Genomic DNA, 25,392 nt, shown 5'->3' on the forward strand with positions numbered 1-25,392 from the left:
CAGAAGACACTATGGAAGGCAAGAATGATGATACTGATAGTAGGTGTTTAGTAACCTACTATCACTAAGTATCATTTACTGAGCACATACTACGCTCCAAGCTGTGCTAAAGACTCTGTGTGCCTTGTCTTATTAAATTCTCACAATGACTGTAAGAGGTAAGTATTATTAGCCCACTTTTATAGATGAGAATGTCAAGGTTCACCAAGACAGTCATTTACCCAGGGTTATACATCCAGGAAGTAGTAGAACAGAAACTCAAATCTAGGTTTTCCTGAGCCAACCATCCAGAATTCAAAGGCATACAGCTTCCTAATGTGTGGACATGTGGACTTGTGCATGGAGCGTCCAGGGCTTGGGGAGGGGGGCCCAGGAAAGGCAGGACAGACGTAATCAGGGTAGGGCCTCTTTTGTTTGGCTTCACTTCAAACAAAGACGACAGCAGGGAAACTGAAGCCCCTACTTCCCTTCTCTGAAGACCAAAGCATGGCAAAAATAGGAGCGACAGGAAGCATTTGATCCCAACGTGTTAAATGAGCACAGACATCCTGCCAGCTTTGCCATCAGGGAGTGCCCAAGAGCAGCTGCTACATGCAGGCCAGTCAGGAGGCCAGCCTGTGGGGCAGTGACCAGCCAGACGCCCTCAGATTGACGTGGATCTGGGTCTGCTGGCATTTCTCCAGGGTTCTTAGAACATTGGACATAAGAGCGCCCAGGGTGCTTAGAGATTATTATGGCCCGAAGAACGCACCTCGCAGACCTCCGAGCTCAGGAGGCCCTAGCTGCTTGCTCTGAATGAGCTCCCTGGAGTGTTTGCTCCGAGGCCACACTTCCCAGATGACAGAGAACAGCACAGATGCTGAGGCAGACCCATTCCTGGGAGACACCAGACTCCTCTGACAGCTGTCTTTGGTTTGAGGACTCCTTGATGGTCTTGTTAAACTTGCCTCAGATTTAGAACCACCTAAGATGCTTCCACTTATTCCTTCCTCCTGTCTCCTTGACGCAGCGTCAGACTTGCATCGTGGTCTGAGGGCTCTCCCAGCTTTTCTCAGCTTCCTCCTCATTTTTCTCTCATGGGAATTTCTTTCCTAATGTCCTTGCGTGTTCACCCTCCTCTTGGCATCTGCTTCTCAGAGGACCTGAACTAACTCAGAGATCATCTAGTAATCGCCTCATTTTATAGTTGAGAAATTCGAAGCTCAGAGAGGCAAAGGGATTTTTCTGAGGTCACACAGTAAACTCTTGCAGAGCACGAAATGGTTCTCCCAGCTCACAGGTCATATCTGTTTACTTTGCCTCATGTGTGTTTGGAGTGGGAGGGAAGTGATGAGACTTGTGTGAGAGTTTCTTCAAAATAAGGCCCCTCACACACTCACTAGTATCTCTCTCTAGCTTGAGACCCAGAGGGAAAAACAGTGTCTGTCTTATTCACCCATTTGTCCCAAATACTCCAGTCTCCAAAGCTTGAGCCCTTAACAACACTGCCTGCCTGATGTAATAAATGTGAGTGCACCATTCAGATAAGAGAGGTCATTATTGCTTTTGCAAATGGAGCCAGAAAAGTGCATAGATGTCCACCAGCAAATGTGTGTGGAGAGAGCAGATGGGAAGAGAACTGGAAGATCTGGGGACCTTCCCAACCAGAGAAAAGAGAGCATCAGCATTTGCTCAGGGGCCTCTCTCTGTTGGGGCCTAAGCTGACCTGTCAGTTAAGAGGCTTCCTGCTAATTTCTTCCGCACCTGCCCAGGAGCTGGGGCTGCTTCATGGCTTCCATCATACTGATTGCCACTGTCTCCCCAGTGACACTGAGCTCAGTTCCTGATAAGGTGCTTCCTTAATAGTCTCCCATTTCCCTGCTGACACTAGAAAATAGGCCTGACTTGGCGATGTCTTACTGCACTGAGTGAGGCAGAGCTGTCACCCCCAGCCTCACAGCCTGAACCATTAGTGGACCTAGAATCAATATCGTTCAGGCAACCCTTGTTTCCCTGAAAGCGTGCATTTGGAACGTTTGCTGTTTGTCAGGCAGTCCTTTTCTCTAACGTCCCACGGTCCACGGCCCTGGTGCCTGAGTCTCTCCTCCTTCTATACAGTGCAGAGCAGAGTTTGCAAGTTCCAGGCATTATCAGCTTGCTCTCTTCGGAACAAAAGAATTACAACTTTCATTGTAATTGGCGAACGACTGTCTTGGTTACAGTTCTTTGGCTGCAAGCAACAGAAATCTACTGTGGTGACTGTAAGCAAAGTAGGGCCTGATGGGAAGTTACTTCAGAACACAGCAGTGAGGCTAGATCAGCACCAGCCAAGCTTCTTCAAATCCAAGTTCACAGGAGAGAGTGTCATTTTGGTGTAGTCTGGGCCACTTGCATACCCTTTGGTCAAAGGAGGGTGGGTCAACTAGATGGTCTGAATCTAACAAAGGTGAGTGATGATACCAGAAGAGGAGAGAATGGATGTGGGTCAGGCAAATAATGGAACTCCACTAGGTGGACAGACATCTGGGGATGTAGGACCAAAGGAGGTTCTAATGACCAGGTGTACGGTAATTCAGACCCCTCCCCCACACCGGCCTAGATATCTCCACTAGGCCTGTGAAAAGTGCCTGGCACTGGACATGTGTTCAATAAGTGACAGCTGATGCCATTAGTGCTTGAATTCTTGCCTTTGCAGCATAATTTTAAACATTAGGCAAAGTGAAAGCACCTGGTGGAATGCTGCAGGCACGGCCTAATTATCATGCTGTGTATTTATTTATTTGGCCCAGCTGCACGGCTCGGGGGATCTTAGTTCTCTGACCAGGGATTCAACCCGTGCCCCCTGCAGTGGAAGCACGGAGTCCTAACCATTGGACCACCAGGAAAGTCCCCTAATTATCATTTTGATTTACATGAAGAATCCTGCCAAGTGCTGTGACCAGCTCCTTTCGGGAGGGAGGTCCAAGAGGGAGGGGATACATGGACACGTATAGCTGATTCACTTCCTTGTACAGCAGAAACTAACACAACATTGTAAAACAACTATACTCCAATTAAAAAAAAAATCAAAGAAAAAAAGATTGTTGCTAAGTTTAACAGGTAATGGAAACAATCTGAGATATTTGAAGGCCTGGGTGAACTGTAAAAAAAGAAACTTGCAGTCTCTGGGAAGGGCTGTGGAAGAGCATTGTGGACCCTGCTTCATAACATGTATTGTTAAACAGCAGAATTTCATCCACATGGGATACCTTACCAGCACCATCAGACAGAATTTGCACTGTAACTGCTTATTTGCTTGCCTGAATCCCTTTCTGGGTTGCCACCTCCTTGAAGAAGGAGGGCAGGGGCTGGGATCAGTTCACTGCTGTATCCCTGGGGTCCAACACAGGACATGGCACACAGTATATACTCAGAAAATATTTGTCGACTGAATGAATGCGTGAATGGCAGGGTGTTGATGACCTTTCAAGGTCACTGGTTGGCTAACTGCAAGGTGTTACAGCCGCTGTACCACATCTGCTTGTAGCATCAGAATAAAGTCTCCAGGAGCCATTTGGGTGGCTGCAGAGCTGATCTCATAAAGTGTTCTTATCTGAAACCTTGTAATGCTTATTGAATGAAGGGGAGAGAGAGGGTGGGAGGACCAGCAGGGAAACTCATGATTCAGAGGTGAGGCTGGGAGGAGAGGAAATGGAACGCAGAGGGGCGGGGGAGGGGATTGACAGGAAATTCCTGTGGGGACCCAGGGGTGGCTCCATTGTCAGGAACTTCATTTACTTCTGACCTGGACACTGCTGACCAGAGGTCCCCTCCTGACCCAAATGCCCATGGGCTGGAGGGCGGGAGGCCAAGGCTATACTGTACGTGCTCCCCCAAAAGAGAAGTGTTCAGTAGCAATACAGGACATGTCAAAGGCAGTTCTTGACTGAAGGCCACGTATGGGTTTTGAGAATAAATGCTATAGGAGTGCAGACGTGTAGGAGACCATCATGGGCAGAGGTGGTCCAAGGTGTCTTCGTGGGTAAGAAGAGGGTTTCGGGTTGGCCTCATACGATGGGAGAGATTTGGTTACGTGGAGAAAAAGGAGCACAGGCAGGGGACAGAGTCTGAACAGAACACAAATGTAGAATAGCAGAGTGTCTTTCTGAGGCAAGAAGGTCCTGGCAAGCTCAGGACAATGACAAGTCAGAGAAAAGGTGAGACAAGGAGGCTGGGGTCAAATCAAGGAGAGCTCTTCAAATCAAGCTATAAAAAAAATTTTTTTTTAAATCAAGCTAAAGTAATTTTGATTCATAGATATATATATTTTATAAGTACTATCCACATGTGAATGAATGAATGTGAAAATGCACAGGACATAAACAGGAGGGAAGGAGCCGGCTCTTCTGCTGTTGAAACACCTCTGCCCAATCCAGTGATGACAAAAGGCTTTAAACAGTCAGCCTTACAGGTGAGCGTGCTCACCTCCACGCCTCAGGGCCGGGAAGCTACCATCCCCCTCCTTCACCTAACGGTTACGGCTTCACACAGTATTGGCAACTAAAGTGTTTCAGTTCATAATAAGGAATAGTTAATAAGTGAAACAGCCTGGATTCTATGTAGTTTCCATTCCCCCAGATGTTTCTGTGTCCCCAGTTACTTTTGAGCTCGTAAAGAGGCGACTCCGGGTCTCCTTTGCTCCTGCAGCCCTCACCCCCTCCACCACCCATTTCACAGCGAGAGCTCAGGCTGACGTCCAGGACTTAATTACTATACGACAGGGCCTTGGTGTGGGCTGGCAGAAGAGATGGGCAGGCTAAGATAAACTGTGCTGGAGTTCTGGGGCAATGCCTACAGCGGAGTGAGCGTCCCCAAAGGTCTCCTCTCTCCCGCCAGGCAATAGAGGGGTTCAGCAAAGCGGGTTAACCTGGTAAGTAAACTAGGATATTTCCCTTGGATGAAATTTAAGGGATGCTGAGAAGGCGCCCTGCCTCCCAACTGCCCACCCGATCCCTTAATTCAGCGGGATGCTGCCTAAAATTCCATAATCAAAGCTTGACCTCTTAGCTAGAAGCTGTGATCGCTAACTTCTAAAGCTGTTATCAGTCCATTATACCTCACTGTGAAGGTAGGATCTGAAAGCACATTTTGACAGGGAGGCTGGAGAGGAAAAGGAAGATGTAACCTGAGTACTTGAGGTGGAAGATGAGAGACACAGTGCTAGAGAGAGTGCAGGGAGGAGCTGGCGTTGTGACTGACTTTGCCCAGCACAATTTTGCTGAGTTCTAGCAACTAATCCTAACAGCAGCCAGACCGTCCAGTTATGAACAAAAACGTTTCCTACACTCTGTCTGACTACGGCACCAGCCAGATCATGTAAATGGCTGCATTAGGCAGCTAAATCCGTAGTCGCTGGCTGCTGACACAGAGGGGAGCTTGGCTAATCTTAACATTAGCAGGTTGCAGCGCCCCATCCACAGCTGCTTGCTACACAGGGTGAGTGATGCTGTTCTCAAGATCCCAAGGAGGCCCAGGGAGTTCAGGAAGATGGAAGTGCTCATTCTTATTATAAAATCCCCTGAGAACAGCAGGCTGATCAAAGGATCAGTGTGGGGGGCATTTTTCTTCTGAGGAACTTTGCCTTATAGTCTCACGCTGCATACTTCCTGGTCATAATAATTTGGAGAAAAATATTGCTAAAAGCCTGCATAAACAATTTTAATTGGCCTGGCTTCCCAAAATGTGCTATTTTTGTTCTGCTGCCAGCCTTGCTTTTTTACCAGCTAATTATGCCCAGCATTTAACTTGCGGCAAAAAAACAGGAAATAGGACATTCATTACTCGAGTGACAACTTTTCAACAAGCCCACATTTCAACATCCATTGTGTAATTTCCTCTCCCTAGCTTACAGTTAGCTGTTCCATCAGGCCTTTGGAAACAAGCAGCTCCTTCAGCAGGGCCCAGGAGGGGCTTTGTTCTCTTTAAATGCTTGCCTATCTCCAAAGCTGGCAATGTCTGCCTATCCCTGCCCAGGGGGTGGGGCTTCCAGCTCGTTTTGGCTCCTTGCAGACTTTCCTCACTGTGGTTTCTGCTAGTTTAAGTTTGCTGCTAGATTGTGCTCTCCTATCAGGGGCTGGGCAGTGTCTCTTTATGCATCACCCCAAGGCACCTGTGAGAGGGCCACTCTCAGAGGGATGCCCTCTTATCCCTTGAGGAATCACAAAACATAGGCAACCTCGGTCTGCTAGGCAGTAACTCCTAGAAAGTGCTATAAGGCCATGTTTTGTTGTATGGGCCATTTTAAATGTATTTTATTTCAAAAAAATTATTGCAAAGTATGGCATGCATGCATAAAAAGTACAAAAATTGTTAAATATATAGGTCGGTGAGTTATCATAAAGCAAATACCATGTGAATAGATTATTACCAGCACCCCAGAAGCCCCCCTCATGCTCTCTCCCAACCACTGCTCCCTGCGTCCTCCTCAAGGGTAACCACTATCCTGACTTCTAAGATAACAGTTTAGTTTTAGGTATTTAAACTTTATATAACTGGAACTATGTGTGTTTGTGTATATGAGTGGGGCCACGTGTGTATGTTTTTATATCTGGCTTCTTTTGTTCTACCTGGTTTTATTCCTTGTAGCTGTGCCTCATTTGTTTTCATTACTATAGAGTATTCTACTGTATGAATATATCACAAGTTGTCATTTTACTATAAGTGGAGATTCAGGTGTTTCTGATCTGTGGCTACTGTGAAAAATGCCACCGTGAACCCTCCTATGTGTGTCTTTTAGTGCATATGCACAATGTTTCTGTTGAGCGTCAACTAGGAGTGCGCTGCTGGGTCATACATGCAGTCGGTGTGCATGTTTTTTTTGGCTTCATGAAAACTGTTTTCAAAATAGTGTATGTAAGTTGCCACTGCACCACTTCCTCATCAACACTTGGAATTGTCAGTCTTTTCATTTTAGCAACTTAGGCAGATGTGTAGTGGTATCTCAGTATAGTTTTTTTTGCAGTACGTGGGCCTCTCACTGCTGTGTCCTCTCCCGTTGCGGAGCACAGGCTCCAGACGCGCAGGATCAGTGGCCATGGCTCATGGGCCCAGCCGCTCCGTGGCATGTGGGATCCTCCTGGACCGGGGCACGAACCCATGTCCCCTGCATCGGCAGGTGGACTCTCAACCACTGCGCCACCAGGGAAGCCCCTCAGTGTATTTTTGATTTGCTAGTCCTTCACTATTAATGAGTTTGAGCACTTTTTCATATGTTTATTCATGTTTGGATTTAGAATAAGCTAGAGGTTGAAGAACCAGATGGCCAAAATCTGGAAAATGATACTTTAATGGGAGAGGAGGCTGATAAAACCTCTACCTCTTGAAGTTCTGATATTGGTCAACAAGGACTTATTGAGCCCCCATCGTGGACCTACAGCTGTACTAGGTAATGTGGGAGAATCAAAGAAAGCTCATCACCCTATACCCACCATTAGTGCCTTGCTTTTCTCTGTAAACAATATATAATCAGCATCTTTCTGTGTCACTAAATATCCTACAAGATCATTTTAAGTGGCTATGTTGTATTTCCTTATTTAAAGGTATCATAATTTATATAGTCAATTTCTGTGGCTTTTGATTTTTACTATCATTGGCAATAATGCACTGAAAATCCTTGTGACTAAACTTTTGGGCACGTCTGAGTTTATTTACTAATGCCAGCATACTTCAAAACTTCAGTATTTGGGAGGCAAATTAGATAGCACATAGGGATGTGTAATGAATGAATTAATATGAGCACCGATTCTTCATATTTCTTTTTTCATTTTATGTGTCTGCCATCTGCCTTTACCAAAACTCAGGGTCTTCCTGAGGGTGAGCTAAATGGAGTGAAAGGGACAATGGTGCCAAGTGGATCCAGGCGCTCCATCTCCTGTGTTGGCTCCTTATTATTATTATTAATTGAGCACTTAGTATATGGCAAGCACTGTGTTAGGTCCTTTATAATAGGAGTTACTATTTAAAACTTTATGATATGGATGCTATTATTGTGCCCATTTTTGAGGTGAGGAAATTGAGGCTCAGAAAGGTTAAGAACCTTGTCAAAGGTCATGTAGTAAGTGGTAGAATAGGACTTAGAATCCAGCTGTCTGACCCATAATCCCAATTCTTAACCGTTGTGCCAGTAATTCTCAACCTGTATACTTTGACCTTCCGGTCTACTGCAATCCTTTCCTAGACATGTTGCTAAATTTTATGTATAAAATGTATTTGCTGCTGAGTGGCAAATGCTATGTGGTAAATTTATTTCAGAAATGGCTCTAATTCTTCACCTTTCCCTGTATCCATCTCTTTTGTAATTTACCTTTGCAGCCCCTCCCATTGAAAAGTGAAGACTATTTCCCCACCCCTTGGGCATGAGCTGATCTTGTGACCCGCCTTGGCCAATAGAATGTGTTGGAAGTGATGATGGGCTAGTTGCAAGCCTAGGCCTCAAGAGACCTTGCTTGCTTTGCTCTACCTCCTGCTCCTCTGCCCTTCCTCACAGGAAAAAAGCCTAGTCCTGCTTGATGGGGGATGAGCCAGATCAAGGCCCTAGATATATGGGAAAGCCCAGCCCATCCAAGATCAGCCAAGCCTCCTAAGCCAACCTACAGTTGAGTGTAGATGCATGAATGATTCCTACTAAGCCCAGTGAGACCAACTAATTGACTGACAGACTCAAAAGCAGAGTATTAATTGCTGTATGTCACTGAAGTTGTATGTGATTTGTTTTGTAGCATGATTGTGGTGATAGATAATACATACTATGGTGGCTGTCTAACAGATGGAATACTAGCTAGTGGGTCATGAAATGCTGGATAGACTCAGGTACAACTTGGCCTCAGCACGGCCAAATGTCAAGCTGCCACCTGAGAAAGGTGTATATTTACTGAAGCATGTGAGAACATGTTCCAGGAGCACATGAGAAGATGGGATAGCTCACAATTTCATTCCAACAGCAGACTTGCACCACTGGACCACTCAGGGATAGTGTGATGCCTCTACTGAATAAAGTTTAAAGGGACTGAGAGAAGTCAAGTTGCATTTTGATCACAAGCTACATGTCATATTCTTCATGTGCTGGTTACATTAGTTGAGTTGAATTTCTGTCCCTGGCAACCCAAAAAGTCCAGGTTCCGGCAATGGGAACATTTGAAAGACTGCAGTTCCTCCCCTCCCATCTGATGCTCATGGTCCTTCTGCAATTGACATGTGGCTGAGAAAGCAAGCTGTAACCTCCAAAGCACATTCAAAGGTTGTTCCCTATGTCAGCCTCTTTGTCTTACAGAGAGGGCCTCCTTCCAGGGCTAAGCAGGTATAAGCCAAAGTAGGCAATGCTTGCCTGCAACAAACTTCCTTTGCCAACACCTGTCCCTGCCCTAAGGCTCCCAGCGTCTGGTATCTTCAGACTGATACTGCCATTCCATGGTCCCCCCTCTGTATACACCAGCTAAACAACGCTCCATACTCTTGGCCTTTTTCTTAGATAACTTCTCTTTCAGTTACATACTGTCATGCAACAAACTATCCCAAACTTAATGACATAAAACAGCTACCATTTTTTTTTCCTTTTCATGTGTTCTGCAGATCATGAATTTACAGAAGGTGTGGTGGGATGGCTTGTCATTGCTCCTGGATGTCTGGGCTTCAACTAGGAAGACTTGAATTGCAGGGGCTGGAGTCATCTGGAAGCTTCTTGGTTCACATATGCCTGTTGCCTGGGCTGGCTTTGGTTCAGCTGGAACTGTTGACACCAACATGTAACCTGTCCACAGTATGATGGCTTCATGGTAGTCAGACTTTTAATAGGGTGGCGCAGTGCTCCAAGCAAGAAGTGAAATCTCCATGGCCTTTATGACTTATTCTTGAAACTTGTACATCCCTTCACATCTCTCATACTCTATTGGTTAAGACAGTCACAAGCCTGCCCAGATTCAAGGTAAGGGGACATAAACCTCATTTCTCGATGAGACAATCATCCTGTACAAAGAATTTGCAACCATGTTTTAAAACTATCATACCTTAAATTTATTTATCCATTTTGCCAATTGCGAAGATCCTTTATTTAATGTAAGAATCTTTTGGTTGCAAGGAACAAAAATTATCCAAGCTGGCGATAGTTAATTTATTATAAGGAGGCAATATTATCTCACAGAACACCCCCAAGGATGTCACTATTGTCCTATTGTATGCTCAGTGCCTGTAGGTGCTAAGGGGTTAATGAGGCAAACATCCCCACTGATGTGTCTCCACACCTGGGCATGGATGCCTTATACCTGAAGGCGCTCAGGGAGTGCCAGTGGAAGGAGAGTGGAGCACTGTGGCAGATTCATCACACACAACAAAGAGGAAGCCAAAGTATGGAGACGGTTGTGTCTCCCAAGGTGGGAGCTGGAACACTGAGGATCTGGGTGGAGGAGACGCTTGGAGCAGTCTCTTCTATCCCTAAACACACAGGTATATATTCTTGAGGGTCAGCTTTTTAGATCTTTCTCCCCCTCTCGATCCCTCAGGCTGACTCAGGCTATCGCTAGCCCAGCAGATTCGGTCAACCATTAATTCCACAAATATTTACTGATTCTCTTGGATATGCCTGGCCTTGTGGCAGTGAACACGACATTCAGAAGCCTGATAAGATGGAAGCCGCTCTGACCTGGGACCCAGGAGCCCTGATTCTGCCAGTTACTCTCTAAGTGACTTTGGACAGGTACTCAGTCCTCCCTGGGCCTCAGTTTCCCCATCAGTCATATCAAGGCCTTGACCTTGAAGATTGCTAAAACCCCTTCAGAACTCCCAAAAGAAAGATGATTCTGGCACACCAGGCACTCCTAAAGTTTCAATCCTCAACCTCAAGTTTATTTTCTGTCTTTTGCCTTTACTGCCGGCTGGCTTACTCTTGCTGTAATTTATTTAACTGAGATGTGCCGAGCAGTTTGGAACTGAGTTTGCATGAATCACTGTCCATAAAATCAAGTTAAGTGGATTTCATTCCACAGAGCGCACCTGTGTATATACTCGGGGAGAAGAAGCTGGATTTTCTTGGCTCTTCCGGACCACTGTTGGAATTGCTTCTTTACAGATATAGCATTCATCCTGTATTTATAGTCTGTTGTTATAACAGCCTCCTTCAGAGACCTGAAAGTAAAGTGTTGGATGCAATTTTTCCTTCAGATCATTTTATATAGCTGTCCTGTTTCCCTCTCTAGCTGGAAAAGCTGACATTGATTTCTTCTATTTTATCAGAGCTGGCAAATATCAGATTCAACTTCATTCAACAACTGTTTACTGAGTGCTTTGTGAAGTCCTACTGAGCTAGGTATAGGGGTGGGTGTCAAGCAGTGTCATGCTGCTCAAAGACTCTACAAACTATGAAGTGTTAAGTAACAACAATGCAAGAAAATGTTTCCAGGCAGAAAATGGGAAATTTGCTGTGTTGGGTGGAAGATGAAACTAGCAAAGGTGAGTGATCTGGGGAGGATTATGGAGAGTTTGGGGAGGATCCTGAGCTTGTGAGGGAGATTTCTGTTTGGACCACTGCCCACATTTCCCTCCTCCTCAGCCCCATCTGACAAAACCTGCACCAAAATCCTTTCAGTTTACCATTTTGTAAAAGGATGTGATTAGAAAAGAAAAAGGTTTTGAGTGGAGATGAGCATTTTTATAGGAAGAAATAATGCCTGGAGTGTCTGCTCTGGTGCTTGTGGAAATACTTTTTTGGAGCCAGTGTGAAGGATTATAAAGGGATTTATTTCATTTTGTAACACAGCCAAAAGCACAGGCAGACTGTGACTAAAACGGTGGTGCGAGGGACTAGCTATTTGTTCTTATTTTCTACCTTGTTAGGAAATATGTCATTTTTACTCTGCCACAGAAGAAACATTTCACGATTTTCTTGGCCGATTTCAAGTGATGTTGGAAATTCTATTCCATTGACCCCTGGGACTCTGGGAGACATGCTGGGATGCTGGGGAAGGGCAGGGTGTGGCCTCCCACCTCCACTGACACTATGCTTATGGCCATCCAGTATTTTTGAGAAGATGGGTTCACTTTAAAAGACTTTAAGCTTTGGATGCACCTGCATTTCTATCCAGGCTGCAAGCTAAATTTGCTTTGCTTAATGGATTCTGTTTGTCATACTGTCTTGGAATAAGACACACCCACATTTCCAGGCAACTATTTAGGAAGCTTGTATTTCCAGAAGGTGCCTTAGCCTGGGTTGTGTCTGCCCTGGAAAGAGACCCTGGATAGCGCCACTTCTGCGCTGGGGGAGTAACACAATGGACCACAGAGCAGTGCTGTCCAAGGGAAATACAATGAGAGCCATGTATGTAATTTAAAATTTTCTAGTAGCCACAAAAAAAAAAAACCCTATAAAAAGAAATAGATGAGTTTAATTTTAGTAATATAGTTATTTAATCCAATATATCTAAAATATTACGATTTCAACACAATAATCAATATGAAAATGATTAATGAGATATTTTACATTCTTTTTTTTCATACTAAGTCTTCAAAGCTTGGTGTGTGTTTTATACTTTAGCACATCTCAATCCAGACCAGCCACATTTCAAGTGCTCAATAGCTGCATGTGGCTAGTGACTACTATATTGGACAGCACTGGTCCAGAGTTCTTTCACAGACTCCTTGAAGCCCTGGAGGGTCTTTTATTTTAACCTTTGTAGGCAATAAAGAGCCCAACCTTTTTTTGCCTTGACTAGGAATAGCTCACTACTTGGCCTCCAACTGTATAATTGTCTCCGTTGCTCCCAGAGATGGAGTCTGGTAAATTTCAGGGGCCTTCCATTATGGTACCCATCACTGCCACCGCTATTTGTGCTACATTCATACCTTGTCTGTGTTTCATGCTCTGGCACTTTTCATACTTCCTTTATCCTTTCAAAACCTACCTTTCCTGGGTCCCTTTTCCTTCAGGGTCCTACTCAGGGTTTGGAGGATAATGATAATAAGGGCTAATGGTCAAAATAGACTGTGGTATAATACTTCCTGGGTATCAGCCTGCACCAACACACTTCAAAATTACAATCCTCCTGCAGATGGTGAGTGGCAATGGGACAGGATGGCAGAGCATTGGAAGTGGAAAGAATTTAGAGAGCTTCTAGTCCAGTATTTTATTTTTAAATTGAGGTAAAATTTGTGTAATATAAAACTAATCATTGAAAGCGTATGATTCAGATAAACAACAAGGTCCTATAGTATAGCACAGAGAACTGTATCCTGTGTGACAAACCATAATGGAAAAGAATATGAAAAAGAATATATATATGTATAACTGAGTCACTTTACTGCACAGAAGAAATTAACGCAACACTGTTAATCAACTATACTTCAATAAAATTTTAAAAAAGAAAACAAAGTGTATGATTCAGTGCATTTAGTATATTCACTACGTAGCATAACCACCACTTCTATCTAGTTATAAAACATTTCCATCACTTCAAAGGAAACAGCAAAATTGAGCAGAAAATCCAGAGTTCCCATTTACCCCCTGACCCCACACATACACAACCTTCCCCACTGTGGACAGCCCACACCACAGGGGCACATTGGTGACAATTAGTGAAGCTGCATTGACACATCATTATCACCAAAGTCCAGAGTTTGCATTAGGGTTCACTCTTCATGTTGTACATTCTATGGAATTTCACAAATGTACAATGAGGTGTATCTACCACTGTAGTATCATACAAAATAGTTCTACTGCCCTACAACTCCTCTGTGTTCCACCTCATTGTGGTTTCAATTTGCATTTCCCTAATGACGTTCAGCACTTGTCTAGTGGTTTTTTAAGCAGTGCCGTGAGGAGACCCCTGAAGGGCCACCATGGTGAGGAAGAGAAGGCCAGGCAGGTAGCAACAGTATTCAAGAGCCCTCATGCCTTCTTCTACCACGATCACCCCACTTGTGTCTATTTGACACGTTTGACTTTGCGTTGAATGTTTCATCTGAGCAAAGGGTTCTGATGCTTGGGTAAGTTTAGCAGTCACTTACCCAGTCCTACATTTTCCACAACTCCATTTTACATGTGCTGAAATTGAGATCACAAGAAGCAAAAGATACTTGGCTAGTGTCTTGAGACTGGTAACTTCCAAAACCAATAGCGGAGCCCTATTTTTCTGACTCCTGGGCCCATTCTCTTTCATCTATACCACCTGTCACTAATAACAATAATAATGATAATCACCACATAGTAAATGCTTACCACGTGGCAGGCACTGTGGTAAGCACTGTCGTGTGACCCTCTCTTAATAACTCTATGAGGTTCACACCGTCATGAGGCATATGTCACACTTAGAGTAAAAGTCTTCACCATGGCCTGTGAGATCCCTCTCCAACCTCATACCTGCACCTCTTCCCCTCCATAGCTCTGCTCCAGCCACGTTCCTGCTGTTCCATGTGAAGGCCTGTATGTTCTGACCTCAAGGCTTCCTCCATCCTCCTCTTTTGTCCTCCTTAATGATAAACTCTTACATTATATATAGTTTTGTAGACCTTTCAATAACAGATCATTGGGTTTTCTCAAAAACTCCTGTAGTAGGCACTGACACCTCCTTTAAAATTAAGGAAACTAAGTCTGGATTAACTAAAATCAGTTGTTCAAGGTCACACACATTTCCACATTCATATGTTCGTTTACTTAAAAAAAAAATGTTCTGGAAACTCTGTTTTGTGCCAGGCACTGGGAGAGGTATGTTATGGTATTAAAGAGGCAAAAGAGAAAAAAATCCTTGCCCTCATGGAGCTTACAGATTCGTAGGACCGGTGAGATAGAAACACAAACATCTATAATACAAGGTAAGAATTCGAACTGCTATACATAATAACACCCGCGTGCAAAGATTTCATTAGAAGTAGGTTCATCTGCATACAAAGCCAAATCCCAGAATAACGGTGGCTTAAATAAAACAGGCATTTATTGCTTTGTCACATAAAGGAGGTCTGGGGGTAAGCAGGCCTCTGACTCTGGAGTCGTCAGAGATCCAGGCTCCTCCTATCCTGCCCTACCACCTTTGAGTGTGACTTCCATGTTAATACTGTAAGTTTGAGATGGCGCTGGATCACCCGCCACTCTACCTGAGTTCCAAGCAGTAGAGGAGGAAAAGGAGGAGGGAAAAAATACAGCACTTCCCAGCTGAGTCAATTTCCTCCAAGCAGCCTTCCCGAGGTCCCACTTACCATTTCTATTTATCTCACTAACGCATGCTCTCTTGACCTAAGTTAATTGCCAGGGAAGCTGGGAAGTGACATCTTTTAGTTTACCTTTTTTGTCACACCAAAATAAAATTGAGATGCTATTCTAAAGAATAAGGGGAGAATGGAGTCTACCACAGTTGTTTATTGGAAGCACTTTTTAATAGTAAAAATTTGGGAATAATATAAATATCTAAAAACATGATGGGCTCAATAAATCAACTGATTCATTAATACCATTTGTGCTTACATGTTACATTCTTGAAGAATATTTAATGGCATGGTAAAATTTTATGATACTACACTGAGTGAAAAAACATTACTGTTGTTCTAAGAAAACAATTAAGATAGTATGTAAGAACCATCAAAGAGGAAAAGCTGCTTGATGATATAAAAGAATTCTGGTACTGTGCTTGTCTTTTAAAAGAGTCCCTATCATTTAGTGATATATTTATGGATGAAATGATATGATGTCTGGAATTTGCTTTATAGTGGAGGAGATTGAAAGGTTGGTGGGGGAATGTAGATAAAACAAGAATGGCCATATGTTGATAACTGTTGAAGCTGTGAAGAGATAAATGGAGGTTTGTGATCCTATTTTTTTTCTTTTATGCATGTTTGAAATTTTCCATAATACAGTTTTAAGCATAAAGTATAAATCATTTAACCTTTGTCTCATTTCTCAATTGGACTAATAATAATAATAATTAGCTCACAGGGTGGAGTAGAGGTTAAATGAAATGAAAGGATGTAAAAATACTTGGAGATGAATAAAAGCGGTCAGAAATGCCAGTTACTCCCATCAGGATGGGGCTGGCATAAAGCCAAGTTAGAGACAAAAGCCAGGTTCTCAAACTTTTCATCTCTGGTGTCTTTCACCCCTCACTTTGCCTTCCCGCTAAGTGCCGCAGGGGATGGCGGGAGGTGCTGGCACAGCGGGGCTCAGTTCAAGCCAAGGGTGAGGCAGGTTCGATTATAAGGTGCCCCAGGCCCCCAACGCTACCCCTGTAGGTACCCACATTCTTGATCTAAACATGGGGTCAACACAACCACTATCACCCATTTAACTGCCACAGGCTGGGTCACAGTCAAGGTGCTCCACCAACTGGCTTTGTGGCATTGGGTGAATGACTCCCCTCCCAAGGCCTCAGAATCCCCTCAGTCCAAGGAAGGAGTTGAACACACTTGTTTCCAAGGATTCTCTGCCCTTGATGTTTTCAGAAGATAAGTGTTAATAATATAACAACAGCAGCCAGCATTTATTGAGTGCCAAGTATGAACCAGGCATAATGCTAAGCACCTTATAAGCTTTAATTCATGTGATTCTTACAACAATCTTTACAACACAGGGACACAGGGTCTATTTTTTTTTTCTTTTTTGGCTGCGTTGGGTCTTCGTTGCTGTGCACGGGCTTTCTCTAGTTGCAGCGAGTGGGGGCTACTCTTGGTTGAGGTGTGCAGGCTTATTGCGGTGGCTTCTCTTGTTGCGGAGCACGGGCTCTAGGCGCGCAGGCTTCAGTAGTTGTGGCACACAGGCTCAGTAGTTGTGGCTCGCAGGTTCTAGAGCGCAGGCTCAGTAGCTGCAGCGCATGAGCTTAGTTGCTCCACGGCATATGGGATCTTCCCGGACCAGGGCTTGAACCCGTGTCCCCTGCATTGGCAGGCGGATCTTTAACCACTGTGCCACCAGGGAAGTCCCAACACAGGGTCTATTATTAGCTCCTTCTTATAAATGAAAAAGTAGGTTCAGAGAGGGTAAATCACAAGGTCACAGAGCTGGTAAGTAGCAGAGCTGGGTTTTGAACTCAGGCAGCCTGGCCCGGGTTCAATAGGAGGGAGAAAGCAGCAGATTGCATGCCCTGTGCTTTTAGCTCTGTTAAGAAGGCTGCATCCATTGTACACACTAAATTCTGGAGTCCCTGACAAAGCCCTGGGTCTGTGAAACTCAGGAAAGAAGACCCCAGTACTTCTCCCAAGGAATGAGGAGGTGTTCTAGGCCTCAGTTGTGTAGATCAAAAGGAACAGGCTTTCAATGCCCCATTTAGGAGACATCAGACTGATGGTCAGCTGGCACGGACCAGTGTGGCCTTATGGACTCTTTCTAGTTGTGATAGTTTTGATTAGTCTATGCCCGGGGCATACCAGTTGCCAATTATTTACTATCACCCTGGATTAGAGAGAAGAATGTCTTGTTTGCAAGTATTTAGAAGTCAGATGGTCTTCTCTAAGGAGTCTGGAGAGATTCTCAGAAAATGATAGACAGCCCTCTGGCTTGGGTAGATAACCACGCAATGTGCTGGATGGCCCTTCAAAGTCTGCGAAGGCCCCAGGACCTCATACATACTCATAAGTACTGGTAGATTGGTCGCTCATTTGGAGAAAGTGATAAGTCAAAACCACCAGAAGTGTTTTATAGTAGAAACATGTTTTTGCCAACCCAGTTTTGTCATTCCCTTGTTCAGTTACTCTATCTTGGTTTTCCTTTGGGGAACTAGCTCTCCCTCCCCACTTACTTTCTTGGTGGAACTGTCCATCAGGTTGCCCTATCCTCCCAGGCCAAGGGAGGACCACGTGACCCAGTGAGGCTGCTCAGATGCTCACTTGGAATATGAATCCCGAACCAAGACACAGTGACGGAAAACACAGGTGTGCCGCAAACAGCACCTTCAAGAGAGCCACTCTGGCTGCAAATATTTCTGAGACCCAGCTATTTCGCCTTTTTCTTCAATAGTTTTATTTTCTGAAGTTATCCGGAGTCTGTTTCTGATGCCTGTAACCCAAAAACCCAAACCCCAAACCCCTTACTCACACAGTGTTCAATATCAAACAAAAGTTAGTGTTTTTACTTAGAAGTTTTTTTTTTTTTTTTTTTTGCGGTACGCGGGCCTCTCACTGTTGTGGCCTCTCCCATTGCGGAGCACAGGCTCCGGACGCACAGGCTCAGTGGCCATGGCGCACGGACCCCATGTGGGATCTTCCCAGACCAGGGCACGAACCCGTGTCCCCTGAATTGGCAGGTGGACTCTCAACCACTGCGCCACCAGGGAAGCCCGTTACTTAGAAGTTTTTAATCCTGAAGAACAGACCCTTCCTTCTTGGTTCAACCTCCCCTACCCCCAGAACCTAGATCTTTTCTCTTCCATTTCCTTCCAGAGCTTCTCTGGTCAGGGTAGAAAAAGGGCTCCTGTCAATGTGTTACGCTTTACCTTGAGGGATGAGTGAGGACACCCTTTAAATTACCTATAAAACCCTTTGATTCACTCAGCAGAGGTTGCCATGGGCAATTTGCTAAGCTTATTGATTATTTTCTGTTTAAATTAAAGTTTGATGTCCTGGAACAGGCTGTGCAGTATATGGAGTTAATGGGAAATGTTGAGATCCAGGGGAGAGACACTCGCTGGGGAAATGGAGGGTATTCAAGGGGAAAACAGGGAGTCTATGAAGAGGAGATTGTCAGCACCAAGTTGTAGTAAATATGATGGCGATAAAAAAGATAGAGAACGGAATTCTTTTATGGAGAAGGGTAGCTTCCTTTAAAGCCTCAGGGAGACAGTGGGAGAAGTGTATTCATTCCACAGATATTTGTTGCATTCGTGCCTGTTATATGCCAGGCATTGTGCTGGGCACTAGGGACAAATAGTGTGGAAGGTATGATCCTTGCCTCTGTGCTTAAAATCAGTGTTTCTGAAAGTGTGGTCGCTGGTGGGGCAACATCCCCATTGCCTGAGAATGTGTTAGGCCTGCAAATTCTCAAGTCCCACCTCAAACCTACTGAAATCAGAAACTATGGATGTGGGACCCAGTCCCTTCCAGGTGAATCTGATGCAGGCTAAGGCTTGAGGACCCCTGCTCTAGACCCTTAGGCCTCTGAGGATCGGCCTCAGGGTTCTGCCAACCCAGAACTCAGTTTATGTTGGTATTTTTATTGCCAACATCTGTTGTGTATTTATCATTGCCAGGTTTTGTGCTAAGTATGGCACGGGTTACATTTCATCCTCAAAACAACCTGTTTATTAAAGGATGAAATGGAGACACACTGGAATTAAGTGGGGTCAATAGAATTCAAATGCAAGAATTAACCACCCTGCCTTACTGTTTCCCCAACACCAAACTCCCACAAGCTCTGTGACTCATTCTGCCCTGGTCAAAGCTGATTCCAGATCGAGACAGATCCCTGGTTTCCTCCAGATGAGTTATATTGTAGAGTTGGGTTTTAGATGCTCGAGGAAGTAAAAGAAGGGTAAAAAGTGTGAAATGCACTGGGAGGAGGCGGAGGGCATGATGGGTCCCAAGGAGAAGCCAGCCAGCATTCCCACATGCACAGTTAGGCCCGTCTCATGGGAGGCTAGAATTCAAAATCACCATATACTGATTGAGTGTGGGGAAATCTTGTCAATTCAGTCAAAAAGAGACTTCATGTTTGTTTGTTTAATTTATTTTTGGCTGTGTTGGGTCTTCGTTGCTGCATGTGGGCTTTCTCTAGTTGTAGCAAGCAGGGGCTACTCCTCGTTGCGGTGTGTGGCCTCCTAATTGCGGTGGTTTCTCTTGTTGCAGAGCAGGGGCTCTAGGTGAGAGGGCTTCAATAGTTGTGACACACGGGCTCAGTAGTTGTGGCGCACAGGCTTACTTGCTCCGCGGCATGTGGGATCTTCCCGGAGCAGGGCTTGAACCCGTGTCCCCTGCATTGGCAGGTGGATTCTTAACCACTGCACCTCCAGGGAAGTTCCAAAAAGAGACTTTGTGTTATGACGCCTAAATCCAAGCCCTTTAACTCTTCCACTGATAGTGTGTATTGGTTTCCTATTGCTGCTGTAACAAAGTCAGTATTAGTTTCATGTTGCTGCTGTAACAAATTACCACAAATTTAGTGGCTTAAAGACAAAACAAATTTATTCTCTCACAGTTCTGGAGATCAGAAGTCTAAAATCAAGGTGTTGGCAGGGCTGTGTTCCTTCCAGAGGCTTCAGGGGTAAATCCATTTCCCTACTTTTCCAGCTTCTGGAGGCTGCTTATATCCCTTGGCTTTTGGCCCCCTCCTCCATCTTCTCTCCTATCTGACCTCTGCTGCCATTCTTACATCTCACTCTGACTTGAGTCTTCTTTGTCCCTCTTGTAAGGACAGTTTGATTATATTAGGCCCACCTGGATAATCCAGGATAATCTTCTCATCTTCATATCCTAACTTAAGCATATCAACAAAGTCCTTTTGCCATGTAAGGTAACATATTCACAGGTTCTAGGAATTAGGATGTGAACATCTTTGCAGAGGCATTATTCTGTTTACCTCACTATGTGACCTTAGGGAAGGCATTTTTCTTTCTGAAAGCCTCCAGTTCTCTCCAACCATGGGGATTATAATTAATTCTTAGTCCTAATTCTATAGGACTATGATTGTAATGAGTGGGTATGTCATTTCAATCACAGATGTAAATATTATTACTGCCTCAGTTTCCTCATCTGGCAAATGGGAATAAGAATGGTATTTCTTTTTCCTTCAGTTAAAAAATACGTAATGCTTATTTTCTCTGAACCACATGGTGGTCACGTTGCATTGGAAAGGACCTGACACAGCATCTGCCACAGAAAAAAACACTTGGTAAAAAGCAGTTTGCAGTAGTTGTATAAGTTAGTTAGGTTGTAGAGCCTTAAATACGTGTCAGACACAAGTGGAGATGAGGCCAATTCTCCTAGAAACCAACCATCTGATGACTCATATCATGGTGCAATGTTTGGAAGACAAGTAATAAGCCCAGGTCCGAAGATGCTCCAGCAATCATGAACTTAAGAGTCTGTCCACTGAGCTAACTGAGGGTCAAAATGAGCCTCCGCACCCCCATGGTAGGTGACAGGTAAGGGCTGCGTGTGCCCACTGGAGGCTGTTATTGCCAGTTCCTTGGATCTGGGTTTGTTGGGGATCGGGAGAACAGAAAGCAGCAGCCGGGTCCACCAGAAGAGAGACATTAAAGTTGATTAAGTGAGGGGCCAATTAGCGTCTGGCTTCATGCAGCGTGGAGTTAATTAGCCTCTACAAAACAACAACAGCTGCTTTAATGGTGGGGCAGGAGGCCCAGCAGAGGAGCCATGGGAAGAGAAGTGATAGGGGCTGGTGCTTCATAACTTGGCTGCAGTGAGCCCCGCCCCACTAAAAATGTAGAACAAAGCCCTGGGTAAATTCCCTGCCTGCTTCCAGACAGTGCCTGGGCCAGAGAACCAGACCCTTCGAGGGTCCTCCCCGCAGGGAGAGGCCAAACTCAGACCTCAGACTTGAGTTTCTTTCTGAGCCAATTTAGCACCACTTAGTTTGCCTTCTAACTAAAATCGCTACCACACACATTTTGTCTTGATCCTCAACTTTATAATTCACATTGTTTCCTAACGGTGATATTTTTTTTCTTTATTCCAAAAGTAATACATATTCTGGGGGGAACATTTGGAAAGTATATAAAAGTACAGAGGAAAGAAATAGTCCCTCCACCCTGAAATAGATTCTTTCATTCATTAACCATTTATTGTTCACCTGCTAAATGCCAGTGCTAGTCAAGGTGTTCAGACAAAGTATACATCAGTTTTGTTTTTTCTCCATGCAAATATATTTGCTGTTTTACAAACTGGACTCACTATGCATGATGTTTAATAACCTACTGTTTTTAGCAATATGTCATCAACATTTTCCCCATCTTGTTAAAGTATCTTTTTAAACTACTCAGCCTTTATGGTTCTACTAATTAAGCTACATTTTAGCTGTCCACTTATTTGTGCCTCTGCTACATCTTCTAACAAAGTTCTTGGGGTCAGAGACAATATCTTTTTTTTTTTTTTTTTAACCACTACATCCCTAAGGCCTAGATGAGAGCCAGGCATGGGGTAGGTACTCATTAAAAATGTGATGAATGGGCTTCCCTGGTGGCACAGTGGTTGAGAGTCCACCTGCCGATGCAGCAGACACAGGTTCGTGCCCCGGTCCGGGAAGATCCCACATGCCGCGGAGCGGCTGGGCCCATGAGCCATGGTCACCGAGCCTGTGCGTCCGGAGCCTGTGCTCCGCAACGGGAGAGACCACAACAGTGAGTAGGCCCGCGTACCACAAAAAAAAAAAAAAAAAAAGTGATGAATGAGTCAGCAAATGGGTGAACAAATCTAACCATTCCCTTTTTATGGGCCACTGAGGTTGCTGTCACTTCTTTTCCATTATAAAAATGTTATTGTATCAGTTAAGATTGGGTTCAACTACAAGTGACAGAAAATCCCCCAAAGCAGTGACTTAAACAAGATAGAAGTTTACTTCTCTTTTGCAAAAGTGCAGGAAGTGAGTCCAGGGCTGGTCCAGAGCTTTGCTATCCACTGGCATGGACTCCATTTCCAAAGTCACCTCATTGTTCAAGATGGCTTGAACCACGGCCAACCACATTCCAGCCAAAAGCAAGGAAAGGAAGGGAAGAGAAGGACATGTACTCTTTCTTGAAAGACCCTTCCTGGAAGTTCCATATACGGCTTCTGCTTGCATTCTCATTAGTCAGAATTTGATCACATGAGCATGTCTAACTACAAGGGAGTCTGGGAAATGTGGTCTTAATTATGCAGCTAATATTCAGGGCTACTGTTAATGAGAAAGAAGGGGAAGGAAATTGGGGACCATTAACCGGGATGGCTCTTGGACTGCTGGATTGACCCCAGCCTCTCAGGCTAGCCTTTCCCTAATGTGACCCTTAATGTTTCCAAATGGGGATCTGGATATCGATCAGGTCGCCATGGCTTCTTGGACTCAGGCCTGGGGCCAGTGCACCGGGAGGGTTTTAGAGTTTTCAACCCCCTGCTGCAAACTTCACCTTGCCAGTTGACATAGCCATCGCCAAAGACTGACTCAATAAAGATGCCCCATTTCCCAGAGGATGTTTCTCCAATTAGTGCAAAGAGGAAGTTCCAGCTGTGAGGACAGGAATAGGGTTCTGTCCTGAAATGCAATGATTATTAGTAACAATCAATCAAACGGCCTCTGAGGACAACGGAGAGAATGCCAGCTCTCAAGGATGCTATGTGGGACAAGGATGACGGGCTGCCTGTAACAAGAGGCGGTGTGGCTCAGCCACAAGGCGGCCAAGCCCCTGAGACGGTGAGGGACTTTGTAACAAGGTTTTACTGCCTGCAGTAAAAATCCTGCCAAAACGCATTCAGGAACATGTGGGGAGACGTGTATTCATTATTATGCCCCTAGCAGCTATCACAGGAAACCATCTGGGCTCGGTTGGCCTATAAATTTGCAACTTGCAGTTGGGTGGGCTACGGGGACTTGGCCAAGTGGGAAGGCAAGGTGTGAAGTGGATCTGGCGGGTGGCACACACAGGCCTAGCTCAGAGAGTCACCATTCCTAGAAGCTACTTTTCTTTAAAATTTTTTACTGTGAAATATAGCACACACAGAAAAGTGAATAAAACATAAATGTACACTTTAACAAATTATCATAAAGTGAATACATCTGTAACCACCACCCCAGTCAAGAAATAGGACATTGCCAGCCCCCCAAGACTCCCATGTGCTATTTCCTAAACACAGCGCTCTCTTTCCCCTCAAAGATAATAACCTTGACTTTAATGAGTATACCTTCCTTGCCTCACTTTACTGTTTTGTCACTTAAGTATTCACCCCAAAATGGTATAATTCAGTTTGCCTATTTTTAAAACTTTATTTATTTTATTTATTTATTTTTGGCTGCGTTGGGTCTTCGTTGCTGTGCGCGGGCTTTCTCTAGTTGTGGCGAGCGGGGGCTACTCTTCGTTGTGGTGCGCAGGTTTCTCATTGTGGTGGCTTCTCTCGTTGCAGAGCACAGGCTCTAGTTGCACAGGCTTCAGTAGTTGTGGCATGTGGGCTCAGTAGTTGTGGCTCGCGGGCTCTAGAGCACAGGCTCAGTAGTTGTGGCGCACGGGCTTAGTTGCTCTGCGGCATGTGGGATCTTCCCAGACCAGGGCTCGACCGTGTCCCCTGCATTGGCAGGCGGATTCTTAACCACTGCACCACCAGGGAAGTCCCAGTTTGCCTATTTTTGAAACTTCTGTTGTTGTACAGAATCATAGAGTTCATATTCTTTTGTGTCTGGATTTGTTGTGTGTGTGTATGTGTGTGTGTGTGTGCGCGTGTGTGTGTGTGCGTGCGCTCAACATTATCGTTTTAATGCTAATCCATGTGGCATAAGACTCTGGTTTGTTCATTTTCATTCCTGAATCATCTTCATTCCACTTACCTATTTTATTGCTTTGGAACTTTTTACTGATCCTGGACATTTGGGTGGCTTTTAGTTTGGGGCTATTACAGACAATGCTGCTGTGAACACTCTTGTACATATATCCTTGTGCACATATGTGTGAGTTTCTCCACAGCTGTGATTCTCAAACTTCAGTGTGCATGAAAATAGTCAAAAGCCTGTTAAAATGCAGATTCCTGGTCCTTCTCCCTAAAGATTCTCATTCAGTTAAGTCTAGGGTAGTGCCCATACAATTTCATTTCCAACAAATTGTTAGGTGATAATAGGAGGAAGTTGAAAACAACTTAAATGTCAGGTAAAGGAGGAATGGATAAGTAAATCATGGAATATTGTACAATTATTCAAATAAAGACAGTAGCAACATGAATAAATGAATTGATATGATGAATTAATGAATTAGTATAATGCTAAGTGAAAAAAAAACAGAACACAATGAACTTCTGTTTGTTTAAAAGACACCATGATACAGTGAAAAGACAAGTCCCAGTGAAGAGAAGATATTTCCACACATATCAGTGACAAAGGAGCTGTATTCAGAATAGGTAAAGGACAGATAACGCAATAGAAAAAGGGGCAAAAGATTTGAACAGGGATTTCCTAAAGTAGAAATCCAAATAGCCAATAAATATTTGAAAATGTATTTAACATCTATGGATAATCAGGAAAATGCAAATTAAAACCACAAAGAAGGGCTTCCCTGGTGGCGCAGTGGTTAAGAATCCACCTGCCAATTCAGGGGACACGGGTTCGAGCCCCGGTCCAGGAAGATCCCCCATGCCGCAGAGCAAGTAAGCCAGTGCACCACAACTACTGAGCCCGCGCGCCTAGAGCCCACGATCTGCAACAAGAGAAGCCACCGCAATGAGAAGCCCACGTACTGCAACGAAGAGTAGCCCCCGCTCGCCGTAACTAGAGAAAAACCGGTGCGC

At 44.5% G+C, this 25,392-nt stretch overlaps 1 long non-coding RNA gene across 1 annotated transcript; it reads left to right on the forward strand.

Moving 5' to 3' along the window:
* The first annotated feature begins 4,754 nt into the window (after window positions 1-4,754).
* LOC132597751 (uncharacterized) lies at window positions 4,755-13,298 on the forward strand. The gene is made up of 3 exons (XR_009565040.1): window positions 4,755-4,888; window positions 9,586-9,937; window positions 10,512-13,298. It is a non-coding gene; the product is annotated as an uncharacterized lncRNA (long non-coding RNA).
* Window positions 13,299-25,392: the final 12,094 nt, after the last annotated feature.

The sequence above is a fragment of the Globicephala melas genome, chromosome 8 (genome assembly GCF_963455315.2).
Source record: "Globicephala melas chromosome 8, mGloMel1.2, whole genome shotgun sequence".
Lineage (NCBI taxonomy): Eukaryota > Metazoa > Chordata > Mammalia > Artiodactyla > Delphinidae > Globicephala > Globicephala melas.